General features: G+C 45.0%; 1 non-coding gene across 1 annotated transcript; it reads left to right on the top strand.

The window, feature by feature from the left end:
* Positions 1-1,291: 1,291 nt before the first annotated feature.
* On the top strand, positions 1,292-1,364 carry TRNAK-UUU. Its single transcript has one exon. It is a non-coding gene; the product is annotated as a tRNA-Lys (tRNA).
* Positions 1,365-22,170: the final 20,806 nt, after the last annotated feature.

Raw genomic sequence — 22,170 nt, 5'->3', positions numbered from 1 at the left:
TCATCGTACTGCTTACATTGCTCTGTTAGTTTGCTAACTTTTACTACTGAACTATTACTCTTATACTGCATTTTATCATGTGTATTATGTATCATATTGCTATATTAGGGATGTGCTTTCATTTGAAACAAAATGTATACATTGCAGTGAATGAGGCAAATTTTGTTCCATTCATTGTCCAATGAATCAAATGTAGGCCACCCTAAAAAATAATGACACTTTTCATTTCAGTTTGTTTGTTTCCCATTCAAGTCTATGCCGTAAGTGTAATAGCAGCGACTAGAATATTCTCCTTTTCTTAAAGGTTACTTAGCAACCAAGTAATGTTAGTGAGGTCATAGTCTGACTGCAGTCAAGTACAGAAAAAGCAGAGAAGACCAAAGGAACACCAATCAATGTCAATATTTGTTTTTTAACCAGCCTGTAGTTGGCACTTATATCAAGAGGCATTCACTTCCTCGCAATAGGTCTGAGAATGTGAAAATTCCATTTTAAAATTCACTTCTTAAGTGATTTCACACAGGAAGGTTGCATTTTCTGGAGCTCTGAGTGAAAGAAAAGTTTTAAAATTAGAAGAAGAAGAGAGACGATGTTGCGTGCTTAACTGTGTAAGAGAGACAGAGACATTACAATTCTGAAATAGTGTACAGGATGATTTTTGTCTCTGTCTCACTAGTGTACCGTCTTGAGAGCAGCCAGAGTCATAAGCCTTGACTGGATCTTCTCTGAAAGTTTGTGTATGTGCAAAAGGAGTCAGCATACACTATGAGGCCAATATTGAACTGCTACTTAGCCGGATAAATAGGATTTATTCAGCTAAGTGGTGAGTGCTGAATATCCTGCTATGTTCAGCAACTGCCTCTTAGCAAGATAAGTCATTTATCCAGCTAAGTAGATAGCTGGATAGTCAATGGGCAAGGAATAGGCTGATCGAGGCAGTGCTACTTATTTGGTTTACTTAACTGGATAAGTGCCAATATTCAGCCTTATCCAGTTAAATTAATCATATACTTTACACCTGTTATAGATCATGTCTAACTTAGCCGAATATAACTTGTCCAGCTAAGCAGAGACTTTTCCACAGATATAGAGCAGAATAGCTGTGCTGCTGAATATACCATTTAAGTTAAATGAATAAGTCGTATCCGTTTAACTTAAATAAACTATTGATTTTGAAAATTGGGTGCTGTGTATGTGTGTGAGATATTTTTCCACATACTGAGAGGCTTAATGGGTGCCCTATATTTAGTGCCCTGTGGTGGAGGAGTAGCCTAGCTATTAGAGCAGTCATGCCTGAGTAGCTCAGTCAGTAAAGCATCAAACTTTTAATCTGAGGGTCCAGGGTTCAAGTTCCTGTTCAGGCGGTATGCTCTTCCTTCAATCCAAAAGCACAGCATTTGGGTATGGCTCAGAAAGGTTGGGTCTGTGCATGGATGGAAAAGCTGGGCGTGCAATGAGAACATTGCCTAATATTGCCCTTTTTACGGCCCCTAAGGCACGAAAGGGCAGCTCCAGATGTGATAATATTGCATCTGGGGGGCAATGACTTATGTTCATGGACATGTAAGCGCTTGGTAAAGAAAGTAAAATGTGACCTGGTCAGGATAATGGAACTATATACAAATGCCTCGGTATGCTGGTCGGATATCATACAGAGACCAAAATGGATAGGTTCAAAATTATGGGGTCGTGGGAGAAAGAAAGTAAATCGCCAAATTGGGATATGGATACAAAAGATGAGGGGACAGCAAATTAGACACCGGTGGGTGGACGATATATCCCCAGGATTGTTCAGATCGGACGGTATACACTTGTCAGAGATAGGATACGACATATTCAATAATACCCTACAGGATGCCATTGAGGCACAAGGTAAAAAGGCCACAGCTTATATGTTAGTGGGGGGACACGAGGCAAGGGTCCTCCCTACCTCATGTCTTGGCCTGTGCCCGGGCCGGTTGGGCCGTATTACAAGTGGTGCTGGTGACATCACATGACGGCGGGTTAGCCGTCAGCGCCGGGAGGCGAAAGGCGAGGGCACGGAAGGTGCCGAAGGGCCTGGCCCCCTTGCTCGGGAACATGGCAGGGGGCCTCATATCACCTGCCCTCGCACACACCCATGCACTCTCCCCACGCTTCTTTCATCTACCCAGGCCCCTTTATTCCTTATCCCCAGCCTCTCCCCATTTCACACAATCACCCCCATCATCTATTTCCCTGTCATGGTGCCTTGGCATCTTCATTCAACTCTTTGTGCTGCTTTGACCCTTTACTAGTGCCTGAGGTCTGTTTGGTTTTTTTTTCAGCCACCTTTTCTGTTTTGCTTCTCTTCGTAGTGCCTTAGGAAGTTCATGACACTCTTGGTGCCACTTTGTCCCTCTTGTGCTGCCCTTGGGGGCTCATGACACTGTGGTTAGTGCCTTTTGTCCCTCTCCTGCCACTGCTGGGACCATGCATTGGGCTATTTGTGCCACTTTTAGTTCCACTTCCCCACAGTCTTGGTGCCTTGGAGTGCACTTTGTCCTTTGATGATGGCTGCATTGCTTCACCCATTGACTTTAATGGAAAATTAATGAACAAATGGAACCAATGAACAAAATGTTTGTTTTCATCTTAAATGAACCAGACAAATGTAGGTGACTTACTAATCAAATAAATGAATAGAAACAAAAAGTTTCCCTCTGCCCATTCCTAAGCTATATTGTTACTACAAAGAAAAACTGCACCACAGAACAGATAATCCGAAAAACTAGAACATCTTCAGGGCCACTATGGGTTGGGGATGGCAAGTTTGGCATCATAGGACATTTGGATCTAGGGTGGGAGGGAGGCGGAGAATGGGCTTGGGCTTGTAGGTCCGTGAAGTGCGTGTGTGTGTGTGGTTTTTTTTTTTTTCTTAAACAGGAATGCAACTTAACCAGCTATATTCTTTTGAATATAGTTGGATAAGTATAAAGTAATCTAGCCACATAAGACTGGACAAATTTAGACCTGCTCTGCAGCAGGTCTAAAGTTATCCGGCTAACCTTCAAAATTTGGGGAATAGTTGGTGACAACCAGAATTGCAGTATTTTCAATTATCAAGCCGACGTCAGCTAACCTTTCGTCGTATGGCTGTATCAAGGCATCAACTTCTTTAACGCACAGTCCAACATCCAAACATTTTCTGCTGCGGAAACTCAGCTAATGGTGACTTGGTAACTTTTGAGTTATCCATTTAAATGTCTTTTGAATATTGACCTCAGAGAAAATAACTGGAAAAAAGAACCATAAATCATATCTAGTCTATCTAGTCTATACAATTTAATTCTTAAGAACATAAGAAATTGCCATGCTGGGTCAGACAAAGGGTCCATCAAGCCCAGCATCCTGTTTCCAACAGAGGCTAAACCAGGCCACAAGAAGCTGGAAATTACCCAAACACTAAGAAGATCCCATGCTACTGATGCAATTAATAGCAGTGGCTATTCCCTAAGTAAACTTGATTAATAGAAGTTAATTGGCTTCTCCTCCAAGAACTTATCCAAACCTTTTTTGAACCCAGCTACACTAACTGCACTAACCACATCCTCTGGCAACAAATTCCAGAGCTTTATTGTGCGTTGAGTGAAAAAGAATTTTCTCCGATTAGTCTTAAATGTGCTACTTGCTAACTTCATGGAATGCCCCCTAGTCCTTCTATTATTTGAAAGTGTAAATAACCGATTCACATCTACTCGTTCAAGATCTCTCATGATCTTAAAGACCTTTATCATATCCCCCCTCAGCCGTCTCTTCTCCAAGCTGAACAGCCCTAACCTCTCCAGCCTTTCCTTATAGGGGAGCTGTTCCATCCCCTTTAACATTTTAGTTGCCCTTCTCTGTATCTTATCCATCACAACTATATCGTTTTTGAGATGCGGCGACCAGAATTGTACACAGAATTCAAGGTGCGCTCTCACCATGGAGCGATGTAGAGGCTTTATGACATTTTCCGTTTTATTAACCATTCCCTTCCTAATAATTCCTAACATTCTGTTTGCTTTTTTTGACTGCTGCAGCACACTGAGCTGATGATTTTAAAGTATTATCTACTATGATGCCTAGATCTTTTTCCTGGGTGGTAGCTCCTAGGGGTGTGCATCCGTTTTCGACGTATTGGTGAGCCACAACGTATTTTGTCCTATCCGTTAAATACATGGGGAGGCGAAACGCATCGTGACTCCCCACATATTTAACTTATTATCCATTTAATTCGGTGCACCCAGCGGCGCGCGCTTTTCCTCGCCCCCATTAGCTACTTACTATCTACGATTTGCACAAAATGGCAGCGCCCCTGCGGTAACCATGCTAACCTGTCTGACCCTTTCCTGTGAGACAGTGACTCACAGGAAAGGGTCGGCCAGGTCGGCATGGATACCGGAATGCAGCGTATCCGTGCTGACATTTTCTGAGCTGCAGTGAATGCAGCCAATAGCGCTGTCATTCAGTGCTCTCTGTCGATTTTACTGATGAGCCAGCACTATATAAACATCAGCACGAGGAGCCACACACTTATTTCCAGCGATGCTGTGGGGAGGTGGGCTGGGTGTAAGAGAGAGGAGGCTGAACTAAGAGAGATAGGCTACTAGTAAAGGCTGTCCTGAGCCAAATGTCCACAAGGGGCAAATCCTTGCCATGTTCCTACTTCTCTCGGAAGTTCTCACCCGCTGAGAAAAATTACAGTATAGGCGACAAGGAGCTATTGGTCATTAAACTAGCATTTGAAGAATGGCGCCAGTGGCTGGAAGGAGCCCAACACCCCGTGATTGTCTATATCAACCACAAGAACCCGGAATTCCTATATTGAGCCCAATGCCTCAACCCTCGACAAGCTTGATGGTCCCTATTTTTTAGCTGGTTCAATTTCCTCCCGCGATACTGGCCAGCTTCCAAGAACATCCGGGCGGATGCCCTCTCTCACACTGCAGAGGCGGAGGATAATCCTAACCCGCCCCAATATATCCTCGACCCGGCAGCTTCTGAGGTGGTCCCTATAGGCAAGACAGTGATACTTGCTCATCTGCGAAAGAAAGTCTTGTCATGGGCTCACGACTTCTTGACCACAGGTCATTCAGGAGTCGCTCGGACCATGGACCTGTTGACCGAATACTACTGGTGGCCTCAGGTCAAAAAAGATGTCCGTCTTTACGTCGGTTCTTGTCCTACCTGTGCCCGACAGAAATCTCTGCCTGGTCATCCCTGGGGGCTTCTCCAACCATTACCCATTCCCACAGAGCCATGGACCCATTTGTCTACTGACTTCATAGTCAATGGACTAAACTGGCGAATGAACTGGTCAATGGACTAAACTGAACCGTAGAGAGACTCAACCTCTCTAGCATATCCCTCGATCCGTAGAGAGACTCAACCTCTCTAGCATATTCCCCAATCCTGATTTAATGCCACTCATCCCACCCCCTCCTTGCTCTTCCTCTCCACCATCCTTCAACCAGATCTTCTCAATCCATCTTTCAGCCTGAGCTTCTCAACCCTCTCCTTCCTCATGGCCACCCGATTCCTCTGAGCCCCACCACGCCCTTTCTATTCCGCTTACTCATAGCAATATTTATTAGACGCCTTACTTTATCTATCGCTTTTTTCCACTGTTTATGCCGCCCCATTATATTTGTCATTCGTTTTTTGACAACCTGTTTATTTATAATCAACTGTTATCTATAATGGTTTTATTTATAATTGCTTATCTATAATTATTTTTCTCTATATTCACCTGTTTTATTTATAAATGCTTATTTATAATTATTATTTTTTTCTATATTCACCTGTTATTTAATGATTTGACAACTTGTTTTAATGTAACACCATAGCTGTGACTGTTCTGTTTCAATGGAAACCGATTTGATTTGATATTTTTATCAAGAATGTCGGTATATAAAAATTATAAATAAATAAATAAATAAAAAAATAAAAAAATAGTGGATTTGCCAACCTCAGAGGAGAAGACTGTAATATGGGTCACGGTCGATAGGCTTTCGAAAATGGCCCACTTCGTGCCCCTCACTAAGTTACCAACAGCACCCGAACTCTCAGGTTTTTTCACTAAGCACATCTTTCGCTTACACAGATTACCCCTTCATATTGTTTCAGACCGAGGTCCGCAGTTCACAGCCAAGTACTGGAGAGCACTCTGCAAGAAATTTGGGGTCCGGCTGGACTTTACGATGGCTTTTCACCTCCAGGGCAATGGCCAAGAGGAGCACACAAACTGGACCTTAAAAGCCTTCCTCTGAGCCTTTGTGGGAGACCAACAAGTCGACTGGGTGGCTTTATTGCCATGGGCAGAGTTCTCCTACAACCACCATAGGCATTCTGCTACCAACATGTCCCCCTTCCAGGTAGTCTAAGGGAGATGACTCAGGCCTCCTTTGCCCTTTGTAATGAATCTGATATACTTGTGGGTGGATCCCTGGGCCAGTTGCCGATGACCATACCACCGGGAGGATATCCTGAGAGGGACCACCGGCTAGGCTTGAGAATGGAGACAGACACACATTAGTTCATTTATTAAACAGGTTTTTAAAACCACCAGAGGTAGCAGTAGTGAACTGATATGCTCGGCAGGGCTGTAGTCCCTCAGGTACTGGAACAGCGATCCAGGATGGCTGAGCTGTTGAGAAACTGTAGAAAAGTGAGTAGGCAGAGTAGGCAGAGTTCATGAACAGAACTAGATGACAAAAGTCACATAAGGTCTCAAGGAAGCTCAGGAGCTGGAAAGGTTTAGGCCCTCGAGGAGTGAGTACCTGGTTCTAGGGAAAGCTCTGGGAGAGCAATAGTAACTCACAATTGTTTGTAGCAGCGATAACTTCCAAGCAGTAGAGAATCTTCAGAGTGTCCAGGAACATGGGCCCTTGAGGAGCGAGTACCGGTTCCTATCTGTAATCTGAAAGTAAATAAAAAGAGCGAGGCCCCGAGGAGTGGGTACCTCTGGTAAGTCCGAGGAGGCAGAGTAGCTTTGGAAATGTAGCCAAAGCAATCCCCTTGCTAACTCAGTTAGATAGTGAAATAGAGACCTTTAAATATTGGAAGCAGATGACGTCATCTCAGGGGGACACCCTCTTGCTGGTATTTCAATCAGAGTGCGTGCGTGCATGCGCCCTAGGACTTCAGGCAACATGGCGGATCTGCAACGTCGGGCCGGTCCGGGGACGCCAGAGGGAGACGGCATGGAGACGCCGTGGCAGCCAGCCATCCATCAGACACGGAGGGAGTCACCACAGAGGTAAAGAGGGTGGAGTGAGGACGTTGAGCGGTGATGGTGGCAACAGCACCCCCCTTCAAAGGGCGATCTCCTCTTCGGGTACCAGGCTTAGGTTTAGAAGGATACGAGAGGTGGAACTGATGAAGCATCTCTTTGTCCAAGATATTGCTCTGAGGCTCCCAAGAAATTAAATCGGGGCCGAAGCCTTCCCAAATAAGAAGGTATTCAAAAGTCTTGCCTCTGTTATGAACATCCAGAATCTCTTTGATCATAATTTCTAAGTTGTCTTCTGCATTGATGACAGGTGGATCTTGAGATTTGGAAGAATCTTGCAGAGTGTTATTGATGATATCAGCAGCAATAGATAGAGCTGCTGTGGACATCACTGAAGGTTTCAGTGGAAGTGGTGATGTTAGGGTACGTCCAAAATCCACTTCTAAAGATGACTCTCCAGTAGAAGTTGCTGGATGAGAGATGAAGTAGAATTCAGCAGTAGTAGTAGCTGCTATGGACGTCACTGAGGCTTCAGCGGAAGTAGCGATGTTGAGGTACGTCCAAAATCCACTTCTAAAGATGGTGGCATTACCAGTGGAAACAGACTAGCTGGTTGCCAGAGATATCTTCTTCAGATCTATATGTGCTGGGGCTCATCAGACACATCCTCCGAATTGCTGGAACGTGTCAGATATCTCTAAGTTTATAATCCATGTATACGGATTGATGTTGAATGCCTTTGAGCCAAAGTGAACATAGAAGGCGCTATGAATATCAGCAGCCATGAGTAGAACTGCTGTGGACATTACTCAGATCTTCAGGAGAAGTGGCGATGTAAAGGAACGTCCGAAGCCCACTTCAAAGTTGTGATGCAATAATGGATCTTCTAATTTGATGAAGGGACTCCTCAGGTCTTCCACTAGACGTCTGAGAATAAGGTTGCCTCCTGCCCCTGAGTCCATCAGGGCAGGAGTCTGAACCAAAGCTGGTTCACAGATCACAAAGACTGGAAGAGAGGGCAGAGGAGAAAATGCAGTATGGCCCAAGAACAGTCCTCCCGCGGGACTTAGGCCCGTCCGTTTCACGGATGAATGGGGCATGTAGAGACATGTACATGTACATGCACAGGCCACATTTCTTCTGAAATCTTCTCTCCTTGGAGGTCAAGTGTCCATGACCAAATTGCATTGGTTCATCTTTATCAGCAGCAGAAGTTACTGGAACCATCCGAGGTGCAGTGGTAGTACTAGCCTATTTCAACTAAACTAACACCTTAGGCCGGAGTTCCTTCACCTTGTCTCAGAGCCCGTGATCAATCCAAGTGGCCAAGGCTACTAATTCGTCCAGCGAGTCAGGTGTCTGGTGAGCGGTCAGCTCGTCCTTTAAGCAGGTATCCAGGCCTCTGCATAAGAGAGTCTTGAAGCACTTGGGGTCCCAGCGAAGTTCCGCTGCAAGAGTCTTGAATTCTATGGCGAATTCAGCCAGTGATCTGTTGCCTTGCTTCAAGTCCACCAAAGCAAACCCGGCAATGGAAATACGAGCAGGTTCATCAAATACAGATTTAAACAAGTCCTTAAATCCTTCTATGTCCTGCAAAATAGGGTCCTTGCATTCCAACAAGGTAGATGCCCACGACAGGGCTCTTCCATCCAAGTATGACAGGATGTAGGTGGTCTTCGAAAGAGCCGTGGGAAATAAAGTTGGCTGTAAGATGAAATGCATGCAGCACTGGTTCAGAAAGCCCTGGGTCTTCTGGATTTCTCTGAAAAAGCGGATAGGAGCCGCCAGTGGTACAGCAGTCTTTAAAGTTACCTCCGGTAACTGACCTTCTTGGTTAGAAGCTGTGCCTTTTATCTTCTGTGTGTGTAAAGATGGCGCCGGCCATCCAGTGCTCCCTCCATGTGACAGGGGCCGGCTAATGGCATGGATACCCTGTAACATGGTAAGGGCAAAGGGCCATCGGCGCCATTTTGATTAGTGGCAGCCGACGGCCCGGGAGCAGAAGATAGCTCCCGGGACCCCCACTGGACCACCAGGTACCTGTAAAAAGTTTTTTGGGGGGTCGGGAGGGTGGGGGAAGCTAAGGGATTAGTTTTAAAGGGTCGGGGTGGGTTTAGGGGTTATTTTTGTGTGCCATTTTTCCCCCCCTTCCCTAAAACGATAAGAGAACCCCCATGAACAATTTCATGGGGTTTTCCTATAGTTTTGGGGGAGCCCCCGATTTCTGACAATTTTGAAAATATCGTACGATATTTTCAATCGTCCGAAGCCTGATTCACATCCCTAGTGTGTAGCTGATGAAATGCTGTGGTGAGTTTCTCCAAAGTTTCTTGCTGCTCTGAGATGCATTGGGCCAGGCCCGGTATAGCCTGCAAGGCAGAGAGATGAGCCGGATCCATGGTGTTAACAACGTCCCAAAGTATAAGCCAGATCCACTGGAGTTAACAACATCCCAAGTTAAGCCGGATCCACTGGAGTTGACAACATCCCATAGTTTTAAGCCGGATCCACTGGAGTTAGCAATCTGTAATGAATCTGATATAGTTGTGGGTGGATCCCTGGGCTGGTGGCAGATGACCACGCCCCCAGGAGGATATCCCAAGAGGAAGCACCGGCTAGGCTTGAGTATGGAGACAGACACACATTAGTTCTTTTATTAAACAGGTTTTTAAAACCACCAGAGGTGGAAGTAGTGAGCTGATATGCCCAGCAGGGCTGCAGTCCCTCAGGTACTAGAACAGCGATCCAGGATGGCTGAGCTGTTGAGAAACTGTAGAAAAGTGAGTAGGCAGAGTAGGCAGAGTTCATGAACAGAGCTAGATGACAAAACTCACATAAGGTCTCAAGGAAGCTCAGGAGCTGGAAAGGTTTAGGCCCTCGAGAAGCGAGTACCTGGTTCCAGGGAAAGCTTTGAGAAGGTGATGGTAACTCACAATTGTTTGTAGCAGCGATAACTTCCAAGCAGTAGATAATCTTCAGAGTGTCCAGGAACATGGGCCCTTGAGGAATGAGTACCGGTTCCTATCTGTAATCTGAAAGTAAAGAAAAAGAGCGAGGCCCCCGAGGAGCGGGTACCTCTGGTAAGTCCTCATCTCAGGGGGATGCCCCTGAGGTTCGCACCCTTGCTGGTACTTCAATCAGATCGTGCGTGCGCGCCCTAGGTCTTCAGGCAACATGGCAGATCTGCAATGTCGAACTGGTCCGGGGACGCCGGAGGGAGACAGCATGGAGACGCCACGGCAGCCAGCCGTTCATCAGACCCAGAGGGAGTCGCCACAGAGGTAAAGAGGGTGGAGTGAGGACGTCAAGCAGCGACAGTCGCAACAACCCTGCCTTTGGCGGTGCCATCTCCAGCCATGCCACTCACAGCTCAACAATTACGGAATCTTTGGGGGTCCACGACACGCTGCAGTTACTGCTAAGAAGTACGCCGACTGCCTGCGATGCCCAGCTCCTACATTTTTCCTGGGGGACAAGGTATGGCTGAGTATCAAGCATCTTCAACTGCGAATTCCTTCTATGCACCTGGCGCCAAGATACATTGGTCCATTTGCAGTGATAGAAAGGGTGGGCGCTGTCTCCTACCATCTCCATCTTCCATCCACATTAAGGATTCATAACATCTTCCATGTATCCTTGCTTAAGCCCTTGGTCTTGTCAGTTTTCCACGACAAGTCCCCTGAACCTGCCAGCTCCGTGGCTCAAGAAGACACCACCTACCAGGTGAAAGAGGTGTTAGATGTTCGATTCCATCATCGATGATGGGAATATCTTTTCTCCTGGGAGGGCTATGGCCCTGAAGAGAATTCTTGGGAGCCAGCCTCCAACATTTTGGATAAATCTCTTCTCCACCAGTTTCATCTACACCATCCTGCCAATCCAAGACCCCCAGGAAGGGAGCATAGAAGAGGGGGGACTGTTACAGCCCCGACCCACGGAGGTCCGCGGGCCGGTCCTCCACTTACCGTGGGACGACTCACAGCGGCGGCAACTTCATTGAGGCCTGCTTGGGCCTGTCTCACTCCTCTGCATGGCACTCCCTCAGCAGGGAGACGCCACCGACGTTCGCAGCTGGCCCCGCCCCTCTAGGCACGCGCGTGTGCCGGGGCACTGAATTTAAAGAGGCCAGCGCGGGAAGAGATGGCTCCACCCCGAAGGACGTCAGATGCCAGCAGGGATTTAAACCCTGCAGTCAGCCTTACTCCTCACCTTGCAACAAGGTTCTCTGTGCTTCAGAGTTACTAGTTGCTGTTCTTCATCCTTGGCTTCTGACTTCAGCTTCGTCCCTGGCTTCTGACTTCGGCTTTGTCCTTGGCCTCTGACTTCGGCTTCGTCCCTGGCTTCTGACTTCGGCTTCGTTCCTGGCTTCTGACTTCAGTCTGACTTCAGTCTGACTTCTGACTTCAGTATCCTGTTCTACTCCATCTAGGAGACCCCTCCTAAGTCCAAGCGGCTCAGGTCCTCATGGGCTCCTCCTGGGGGGATTTCAGGCTTTCAGTGGTGAATTTCCAGTTGGTGTCCTTGCTCCAGCTTCTGTCCTCCTCAGGATTCTGGGATTCTGTTATGCTCTACTCCTCAAGAAGGGAGGAGTTAGCAATCTGTTACGAATTTGCTCCAGTAGAGGGAGGAGTTAGAAATCTGTTAGGAAAGCTCTGTGTTAGAGCTGGGAGTTAGCAATCTCTTGTGGATTTGCTAGGGCGTTAGCAATCTATTATGAATCTGCTCTGGTAGAGGGCGGAGTTAGAAATCTGTTGTGCTCTACTACTCAAGAAAGGAGGAGTTAGCAATCTGTAATGGAATGGCTCCTGTGGAGGGAGGAGTTAACAATCTGATATGCTCAGCTCCTGTAGAGGGAGTAGATAACAATCCGATAAGGTATAGACTGCGGAATTGCAATCTGTAATGAATCTGTTGCTGAAGGCTCCTGATGGAAGGAGTAGCAATCCGTTACCAGTGGAGTGCTTGGAGAGGGCACTCAGCTGTAGAGGAATGTAGATAGGTGGATCCTTGGGCCGATGGCAGATGACTGCACCCCCAGGAGGATATCCTGAGAGGGACCACCGGCTAGGCTTGGGTATGGAGACAGACACAGATAATTCTTTTATTAGACAGGTTAGTAGAACCACCAGAGGGGTGAAGTCCCTCAGGTACTGGAACAACAATCCCAGGGTTGGTTACCTGTAGAGAAACTATAGATAGTGAGTAGACAGGGTATGTTGTGTTCATAGCCAGAACTGGATGACAAAACTCACATAAGGTCTTAAGGAGGCTCAGTAGTTGGAAAGGGTTAAGCCCTCGAGGAGCGAGTACCTGGTTCCAGGGAAAGCTCTGAGAGAGTGATGGTAACTCACAAATGTCTGTATCTGTGATAGCTTCCAGGCAGTAGAGAATCTTCAGAGTGTTCAGGAACAGAGGCCCTCAAGGAGCGAGTACCGGTTCCTATCTGCAATCTGAAATAAAGAAAAGAGAGCAAGTCCCCCGAGGAGTGGGTACCCCTGGTCTGCAATAGCTTCCAGGCAGTAGAGAATCTTCAGAGTGTTCAAGAACATGGGCCCTCGAGGAACGAGTACCGGTTCCTATCTGCAATCTGAAATAAAGAAAAGAGAGCAAGGCCCCCGAGGAGCAGGTACCCCTGGTCTGTGATAGTTTCCAGGCAGTACAGAATCTTCAGAGTGTTCAGGAACATGGGCCCTTGAGGAGCGAGTACTGGTTCCTATCTGCAATCTGAAATAAAGAAAGAGAGCGGGGCCCTCGAGGAGTGGGTACCCCTTGTAAGTCCGAGGAGGCAGAGTAGCTTGGGAGAAAAGCCGAAGCAATCCCCTTGCTAACTCGATTCGTTAGCGAATACTGAGACCTTTTATATTGGAAGCGGATGACGTCATCTTAGGGGAGTGCCCCCCAAGGTTCGCGCCCTTGCTGGTACATCAATCGGAGTGCGCGCCCTATGTCATCAAGGAACATGGCGGATCTGCAGCGTCATGCCGGTCCAGGGACGCATGAGGGAGACAGCAAGAAGATGCCGTGGCAGCTAACCGTCCATCAGACCCGGAGGGAGTCGCCACAGAGGTAAAGAGGGCAGAGTGAGGGTGTCGAGTAGGGACAGTCGCAAAAGATTCCTCTTCAAGACTCACCCACAGGAGACCGCACATAAGTCCAAGCGACTCGGGTCCTCACGGGCTCCTCCTGGGGGGATCTCGGGCTTCCAGTGGTGAAGATTCTTCCGTTCTCCTGCTCTGTGCCGCCTCCCTGCTTCGACCTCCACTGTGGGCCCATCCACGGTGCGTCATCACCCGTCCTAGCCGGCTCAAGTGTTCACGAATCTCAACATTTACATTATAGAGGAATTTTAAGATAGCTTATTCCAAATTAGAAGACCATGATTGCTTAAGGTTTTATCTCAATCTATATATATGAATTAAAATAAACATTCATGTGGACACCATTACACAAGGTAGTATCTACAGAATTTGCTTCTATGCTAAAAAGCAAAATTGAATTGTCTACACGATGGTTCTGAATTCTGAATTTTAGTTATTGATGTATTTATATGTTGGAGAAGTATTTAAAAGTTTGCTTTTATCTTTTATTACTATATAATATTATTTTGCTTTGTATGAACTTGTTGATATATCTGTAAGTTAGGGATGAATTTTGAACCTTGATTTATTTTTGTATTTTATTTCTGCTTTGTATTATGAGTTTGACATTTTATGTTGACTACTGTATTATTGTCAACCACTTCAGGTCAAACTTCTTTTTGAGGGAGGAATTATACAAGCATAACATGACATGACAAACAATAGCAGTCATATTTTTCACCAAAGCAGAACTATACCCTGAAACAATGCTGCACTCAAATCCCTTTTTTTTCTCTCTTTATGCCCTGATGTGCAGAAGAGATCAAATTCTCTTTAACAGAATTGACATGATAATTGAAATGGTTTTGAAATAGTTTAAGCTTAAAATGATTGCTTTCTGACTGGACAGAGGAGAATACTCTGTATATAATTTGAAAAGTATAGGTAGAAGGCACTGGATACTAGATTTTTCTGTCTAAACCTATTTTGGAAGTTTGAGATCAAGTATCATGCAAATGTATAGAGAAGGTTGTAAATCTAAACTGAGCTTGAGGTTGCAGTTTTATATAATATTCCACTCAATTTACAATATCCTTTCAGTGAATTGTAGAATGAGAAGACCATTACTGGCAGCTCTATGAATAATAACAATGATTTTTATCATGACATTTTTCTCTTGCTGAGCATTATTATGCAAAATTACTCAATAGCAGTTGATAGCAAGTTGGATGTAAGTCAAAGGATTAAAAACTCTACCCTTACCCCCTCCACTAGCATGTGTTTTATAATATATTAACTCTTAGTTAGACATAAGGACTTATGCACTAAAAATTCAGCTAAATTCTTTTTAGCTTGTATATGCTAAAAAAATTATGCATGCTAAAATATCTCTTAATGTGTGAGCCATGAAGAAAAACCTCACTAGTGATAAAATACTAATAATGTGCATTCTAATACATAAAACTGTAGCCTCAATCTGCTAATAGCTTCTGGGCCTTAAGGAGAATAACTTTCAAAGCCATTTGCACACAGTAGTCTATGTCCGTCAGCAGATACGCATGGCGAGATCTGTACCGTTTCTAAAATACAGCGCATATCTGCCTGAAAGGACACATTTCAGTATATGCACATATTTGTAATGCAGGAAAGCACATGCTCTCTAAATCCGTTTTTATAAAAACATGCACATAAGGCCCGAATTTAAAAGCCATATGTGCACCCATACTGGGAGATATGCACGTGGCCGGGCCGTGCACACGCTGTGGGCCTTTTCAAAGGCTCACAGCCAAGCGCATATCTCCTAGTACATGCCGAAGAACTTGATAACCAAAAAGAGGCAGTCTGGGGCATGGGAGGGGCATGGGCAAGCCAGGACAGCGCTATTAGGCTCTGACCTGCTGAATTGCGCGCCAGTAACTGGCTGGTCTGTGCAACCTGCTACTGCCCTAGAGAGCAGGCAAGTATTGAAACAACAAAAACAAGTTAGTTAGAGGGGTTTTAGGAGTTGGGGAGGATAGGGGAAAAGGGAGGCAGATTAGCTAGGTGGCTTCGGAAGTTCCCTCCCAGTCTGCTCCTTTATTGGATATAAAATCGGTGCACACATGTGCACTTGGGTAGCAGATTTTATAATGCGTGTGTGTTGATGCATGCATGTTATAAAATCGGCGTGTCCATGTGTGCGCACCGGGAACCACGTGCATATGGACTCTCGCATGCGGGTTTAAAAATTGACCTTATAGGATGTGATTTCAGAAGCATTTATTCGAGTAAAATTGCAATATTTGAAAATTGCTACAATATATGCCATTGAATTGTCCATGGGATTTACTCAAGTAAGCGCACTTTACTTGAGTAAATGGCTTTTGAAAATTTCTACCATAATATGTTACATTTACACGTGTAACTCCGTTAAAATTACTCCTATATTGTATATTTATTAGTTTTCCTAATAATTGTAACATGTGTGAGTAATAACACTGAGTTCTATGTGAAGAAAAGTATTTTTTAAAGAATGCACATATTCTGTTTTTTAAAATGCTTACTTGTGCACAAACTTGTGATCATCAGTTCACCAGCACCTTCACCAATTTGCCCAGATCTCCTCCAGTGAGAACAAGTGCATTTTAACTCCCATGACTTCATTTGCTAATTTTCAACCTTTAATCAATAACGTTACTATGTCTGATCCCAATAATCTAATTGACAATTGGAACAGCGCACTAAGTAGCACAATTGATAGTATTGCCCCAATACGTACAGTTAAAATTAAAAGAATAAAAACTGCACCATGGTACACACAGTCCCTACTAAGTCATAAATGAAAACTATGAAAACTGGAAGCTAAATGGAAAAAACATAAAAACCAGACCAACTTAGCCCTCTTCACTTCTGAACTAACACTATATCATACTGCCGTCAACAATGCTAAAAACATCTACTTTACAAGACAGATTGAATCATTTAATAACAACCCAAAAATTTTATTTGCCATTGTACACCACAAGAGCAAATTCACTAATGACCCTAAAACCGTACCTCCTCAGGACTTATGCAACAATTTCGGAACTTTCTTTGAATCAAAAATCCAGAAACTAACTTCAACATTTGTTACTTCACTCCCAACCACCATAAGCATTGAACCCACACAGTATTGGGATGTTTCAAAACAATAGCCAGCACTGAAATTATCCAAATAATCTCTAAAATGAAACCCACTTCCCATCCTAGCTCACCATGCCCTTTCAGTGTCTTCAAAGCAGTCAAAGAAAAAACTTTCTCTATCAATAGCTAACATCATTAACGAATCACTTACTAAAGGTATTTTACCTAATTGTTTAAAAATCGCTGCCATCACTCTGGGCAAAAAAAAAAAAAAAAAGTAGCAATCCTGGCTTTTCCAATTTCCAACCAATTTCATTTTTACCATTCCTCACTAACATCATTACATCAGTAGTCCTAAAACAACTCACTGTATTTCTCGACAAACATTCATTACTAGATCAATATCTATTTGGATTCAGACCCAGTTATAGCACTGAAATGCTCCTCATTTCCAGCACTGACATTAGGGATGTGCAGCAGGGATGGATTCATCCCATTCGGTATTCGTATTCATCGGGACCCAAATCCATTGCATCCGTTCTCGGGAGGCCCCGATCCGTTCATTAGTTACATATATATTTGTTTCCCCCCCAAAAAAAATCCCAACCCTTTAAATATAATTAACTACAACCCCAACTACAACTTGGGAGTCCCCCCAAGACTTGCCAAAAGTCCCTGATGGTCCAGTGGGGGTCCTGGAGCAATCTCCTGCACTCGGGCTGTCGGCTGCCGGTATTCGAAATGGCGCCGATAGCCTTTGCCCTTACTATGTCACAGGGGCTACCGGTGCCATTGGTCGGCCCCTGTCACATGGTAGGAGCACAAGATGGCCTGCCTCCAGGCAGGCGCAATAGGTTTGACAAAGGTCAGCTGGGGGGGGGGGGTTAGAGTAGGGCTAGGGGGGAAAAAGGTTAGGTTAGGGGGAAGGAAAGTTCCCTTCCAGGCCACTCCGATTTCAGAGTGGCCTGAGAGGGAGCGGGGGAAGGCAGCGCAGCTCGGCGCGCGCAAGGTGCACAATTGTGCACCCAGTTGTGCGCACCGACCCCTGTTTTTATAACCTGTGCACGTCTGCGCATGGAAGTTGTAAAATCAGGCATACGTGTTCGCGCCGGGTAGCACATGCACTTGTACGCCCGCACGCTGCTTTGAAAATCTACTCCTGTGCGAATAAGCACCCAGAATGAAACGTGGAGACAGATATATTTGAAAGTAGGTGTGAATACTTGGAAATTGTAAGTGGTCAGTAAGGGTCATTTTTAGTTTTTTTATAGACATAGTAGGAAAATTTAAAAGTTAAATTAGACAATTTTGTTTTGTTTTCTGTGCAACTGCAAAGCATTTCCTGTCGCTACTACTAACAGATTAGAAATAGACACTGTGCACAGGAGAGAGACAATGGATGGGTGGGGGATAAACATGAACACATTAGGCAGATCCAAGTTTAGCTGGGTCAGAATGTCATCCCAAATTAAGCAGAATATGCTGTCGACAGAACTGTGGCAGTGACATCTTGGAAAGAACCGTTGTTGAAAAGGGTAAACAGTCTGGAAAAATACTGTTGATGAAAAAAAAGGTCAAGATAACCAAATAATGTAAGGCAATGACTGGGCCATTCAGAGCTTGGCAATGCATCATGACATAGCCAGGCTTCCCCTGGAGTCAGATGAGCCAATCACATATTTCGAGGTGTGGCCTAGAGCTACCTAGCAACCAAAATGATAGCCAACAATGAACTAAATATCAACAATGACAATCTAAGCTCTGCCCAATATCACATATAAAACCACCAGCACAACAGCTCAAACCAGGAAGGAAAGGAAAAAGACCAGAAAGTGCTGACATCACAGAGGCATGCCTAGTAAAGACTTTTTCAATTGGCAAAAAAAATTCTGATTCAACTAAATTTTAGGTAATACAAATCTTAGAAGGGGATTAGATATTTTTCTGACCAGCTTCACAGAGTAAGTACTGAATGTGGTAAACCTGAATAATAAACCTTACCTAACTCCTTTATTGTTTCCGCTTCGTTTTGGATCCAATAAAGTGGGGCCTGGGATTAAGAGGGATGGTCTCCTAGGGACTCCAGTTTACAGAACAATTAGTTTGCTGGTACCTCCACCAGTTTTCACAGTCTACCTTAATGCATAGCAAATTAAAAAGTGTGCTATGCATAAGGGGGTAGATTTAAAAAAATGGGCGGGCATCCATATGCACGGTTCCCAGTGTGCACACATGGACATGGCTATTTTATAACATCTGTGTGTCGGTGTGTGCGTGTTATAAAATTGGATTCCCACATGCACACTGGATTTTAATATCCTTGCGTGCATGCGTGGGCGGAAGGGCTATTCCAGGCACAAGAGGGGGATTTAAAAAAATTATGCATGGTGACCAAATTGCTTTTTTCCCAGTTCCCTCCCAGTCCACTCCAATAAAGAAGCAGATTGGGAGGGAAATTCCCTAAACCCCTTCCTGGCTTTCCTACCTTTTCCCCTCTCCTCCACAACCTCTAAACCCCAGGGATGTGTATTTGTTTTCAACAAATGTGCAATCTGCAATGCATAAGTCCCTATTCTTTGTATTAATGGGTTCGTGAAACGCATGGTGATCCCCCACAAATAAAACATATCATATTAGTTTCATTCTTTTGGTTCGCAGTGATTTCTTAGCAGCCATTTGAAATAGGAGAAGGCCATATGGGAGTATCGATAAGAAAAACCAGCCCTTTCCTCTGAGTCATAAGTGACCTCACAGCCCTGTCATAGAGTGGATCAGACAGGTTGGCAAGGAGACGAGAATGCAACCTATCAGAGCTACGCATTTTTCTAATGCAGCCAATCGCCGCTCTCACTCAGTGCTATGTGACGCTGTTCCTGATGACGCTATACTATTTATACCTTAAGCATGTGGTGTGCCACGCGCTTTCTATGCGGGGGTGGTCTGGGGAGGTGGCTTTACTCAGAGCTAGTCTGAGTGTCTCAAATCTGTATTCAATTGCTAGCTACTTTGATAGAATTTTCCAATGAAAAAGATATTTCTTCGTTTGTGCTGCTGTGTCAGCCAGGCTTTTTTTTAACTGCACATTTTTTTTTATTGAACTCAGACTGTCTCTCCCACTGAGACAAGCTGCTAGCAGTGGCATTTTGCTGCTTATCTTACCCCCCTGGGGTGGGTTGCAAGCAGGATTTGGGTGTTGTGGGTGGGAGAAATATTCAATAGCTAGCTAATTTGATAGAATTTTCCATTCAAAAAGATATTTCTTAGTTTTTGCTGCTGTGCCAGCTAGGCATTTTTTTAACTGTAGTTTTTTTTATTGAACTCAGTCTGTTTCTCTGTGCTCTTTTAAGCCAACAAGGCAGGGCACTGGGCATCAGTGAGCAGTTTTACAGACTCACATATATTGGTACAGCAGTGCTCTTTTAAGGCAACAAGGAAGTGCACTGGACATTTTTGGGCAGTGCTCGGGCTGATGCAGTAAAGTGGATTCAGGCTGAGCGCACCATTAGCCCCCATTTGGCCGCGCGTTCTCGACGCGCTATTTTTACCCCTTATACAGTAAGGGGTAATAGCGTGTGGAAAATGCGTGGCCAACCCCCCCGAAACTAATAGCACCCGTAACATGCAAATGCATGTTGATGGGCCTATTAGTCATTCCCATGCTATACAGAAAGTAAAATGTACAGCGAAGCCGCACATTTTACTTTCAGAAATTAACACCTGCCAAAGGCAGGTGTTAATTTTGGCCAGCACCAGGAAAATGTACAGAAAAGCAGAAAAAACTTCTTTTCTGTGCACCCTCAGACTTAATATCATAGTAATATTAAGTCGGAGGCCCCAAAAATTAAAAAAAAAAAAGTAAATTAAAAAAAAATTAAAAATCTGCCCACGGACCATGGGTTGGAAGATGGACGCTCAATTTTGCTGGCGTCCTTTTTCCGAACCCGTGGCTGTCAGCGGGTTCGAGAACTGATGTCGGTAAAATTGAGCGTCGGCTGTCAAACCCGCTGACAGCCGCCGCTTCTGTCAAAAAGGAGGCGCTAGGGATACGCTAGTGTCCCTAGTGCCTCCTTTTACCACGGGCACTAATTTGCATACGAGTCAATACTGAATCGCGCGTCCAAGACACTAGCCTGGGTGCACGTCGGGAGAGTGGGCGGTTGTCGGCTCTCCTGTGTCTTTTACTATATCGGCCCAATATATTGGTACAGCAGTGCTCTTTTAAGCCAACAAGGCAGTGCACTGGACATTTTTGGGCAGTTTTCCAGACTCACATATATTGGTACAGCAGGGCTCTTTTAAGCCAACAAGGCAGTGCACTGGGCATCAGTGGGCAGTTTTGTAGACTCAAATATATTGGGACAGTGGTTCTCTTTGAAGTCAAATCCCCAGTAGGCCTCTTTTGTAGTTACAAGTTTGTTGTGCGCACATACAGCAGTCCCAGTTGTAGTGTACATCAAGACACTGCATCTGTGGGCAGTTTTGCAGACTCACATATATTGGGACAGCTGTGCTCTTTGAAGCAAAATCCCCAGTAGGCATCTTTTGTAGTTACAAGTTTGTTGTGTGCACATACAGCGGTCCCAGTTGTAGTGTACATCAAGGTACTGCATCTGTGGGCAGTTTTGCAGACTCACATATATTGGGACAGCGTTGCTCTTTGAAGCCAAATCCCCAGTAGGCCTCTTTTGGAAATAATTATTTTAAATGAAATTCCTAGTAGGCAGTGACATTAAATCCATGATGTCAGGGAAAGCTAGACATGGTCAAGTAATTGGGACTGGCAGAGGAGGCACTGGCAGAGGAGGCACTTCAAAAGGCAGTAGGGGTATGCATCCGTTTTCGACGTATTGGCGATCCGCAACGTATTTTGTCCTATCCGTTAAATACGTGGGGAGGCGAAATGCATCACGACTCCCCACGTATTTAACTTATTATCCGTTTAATTCAGTGCGCCCAGTGGCGCACACTTTTCTTCGCTCCCATTAGCTACTAGCTACCTATGATTTTCACAAAATGGCAGATCCCATGCCCTATGTTCCCGTATCCATGCCGACCTGTCTGACCCTTTCCTGTGAGTCACAGTAACTCACAGGAAAGGGTCGGACAGGTCGGCATGGATACCGGAATGTAGCGTATCCGCGCTGACATTTTGTGACATGCACTGAATGCAGCCAATTGCGCTGTCATTCAGTGCTCTCTGTCGATTTTACTGATGAGCCAGCACTATATAAACATCAGCACAAGGAGCCACGCACTTATTTCCAGCGATGCTGTGGGGAGGTGGGCTGGGTGTAAGACAAGGCTGCACTGAGAGATAGGCTAGTTAAGGAAAGAAAAAGTTAATTATTCTTTATTTTGCTGCAGTGCCAGGGTCAGCTAGTCCTGTTTCTTTCAAGCTGTTTATTTTGGTCATCTCTGACTGAGAAGAGAAGCTGTGCTAGGTCAGCTAGCACTGACCACCATTTAGGGTGTTGGGCTGGCTTGGAGAGATATATTATTTTCAATTTCATCCATTTTTCTGGAGTGACAAAAATTCCTGCTTTTTTAAACTGATTTTTTTAAAATTCCAATTACTTAGTCTCTCAGTGCACTGGGCTTCACTGGGCAGTTTAACAGGCTGGGTCTGTGCAGTCAAGTGCCCAGGAAGTCTGCCTCTTTTGTGCTTACAAGCAAGCAGCTTCTGTGTACACGTCACACACATTAGTGCACAGCCAGGCACCATGACAGTGGACAGTGGGTAGTTTTAACAGGAGTCTGCCT

The sequence above is a fragment of the Rhinatrema bivittatum genome, chromosome 3 (genome assembly GCF_901001135.1).
Source record: "Rhinatrema bivittatum chromosome 3, aRhiBiv1.1, whole genome shotgun sequence".
NCBI classification, from domain to species: Eukaryota; Metazoa; Chordata; class Amphibia; order Gymnophiona; family Rhinatrematidae; genus Rhinatrema; species Rhinatrema bivittatum.
Note: the sequence above shows the minus strand (reverse complement) of the source record. Positions and strands in the feature narration are given on the sequence as shown.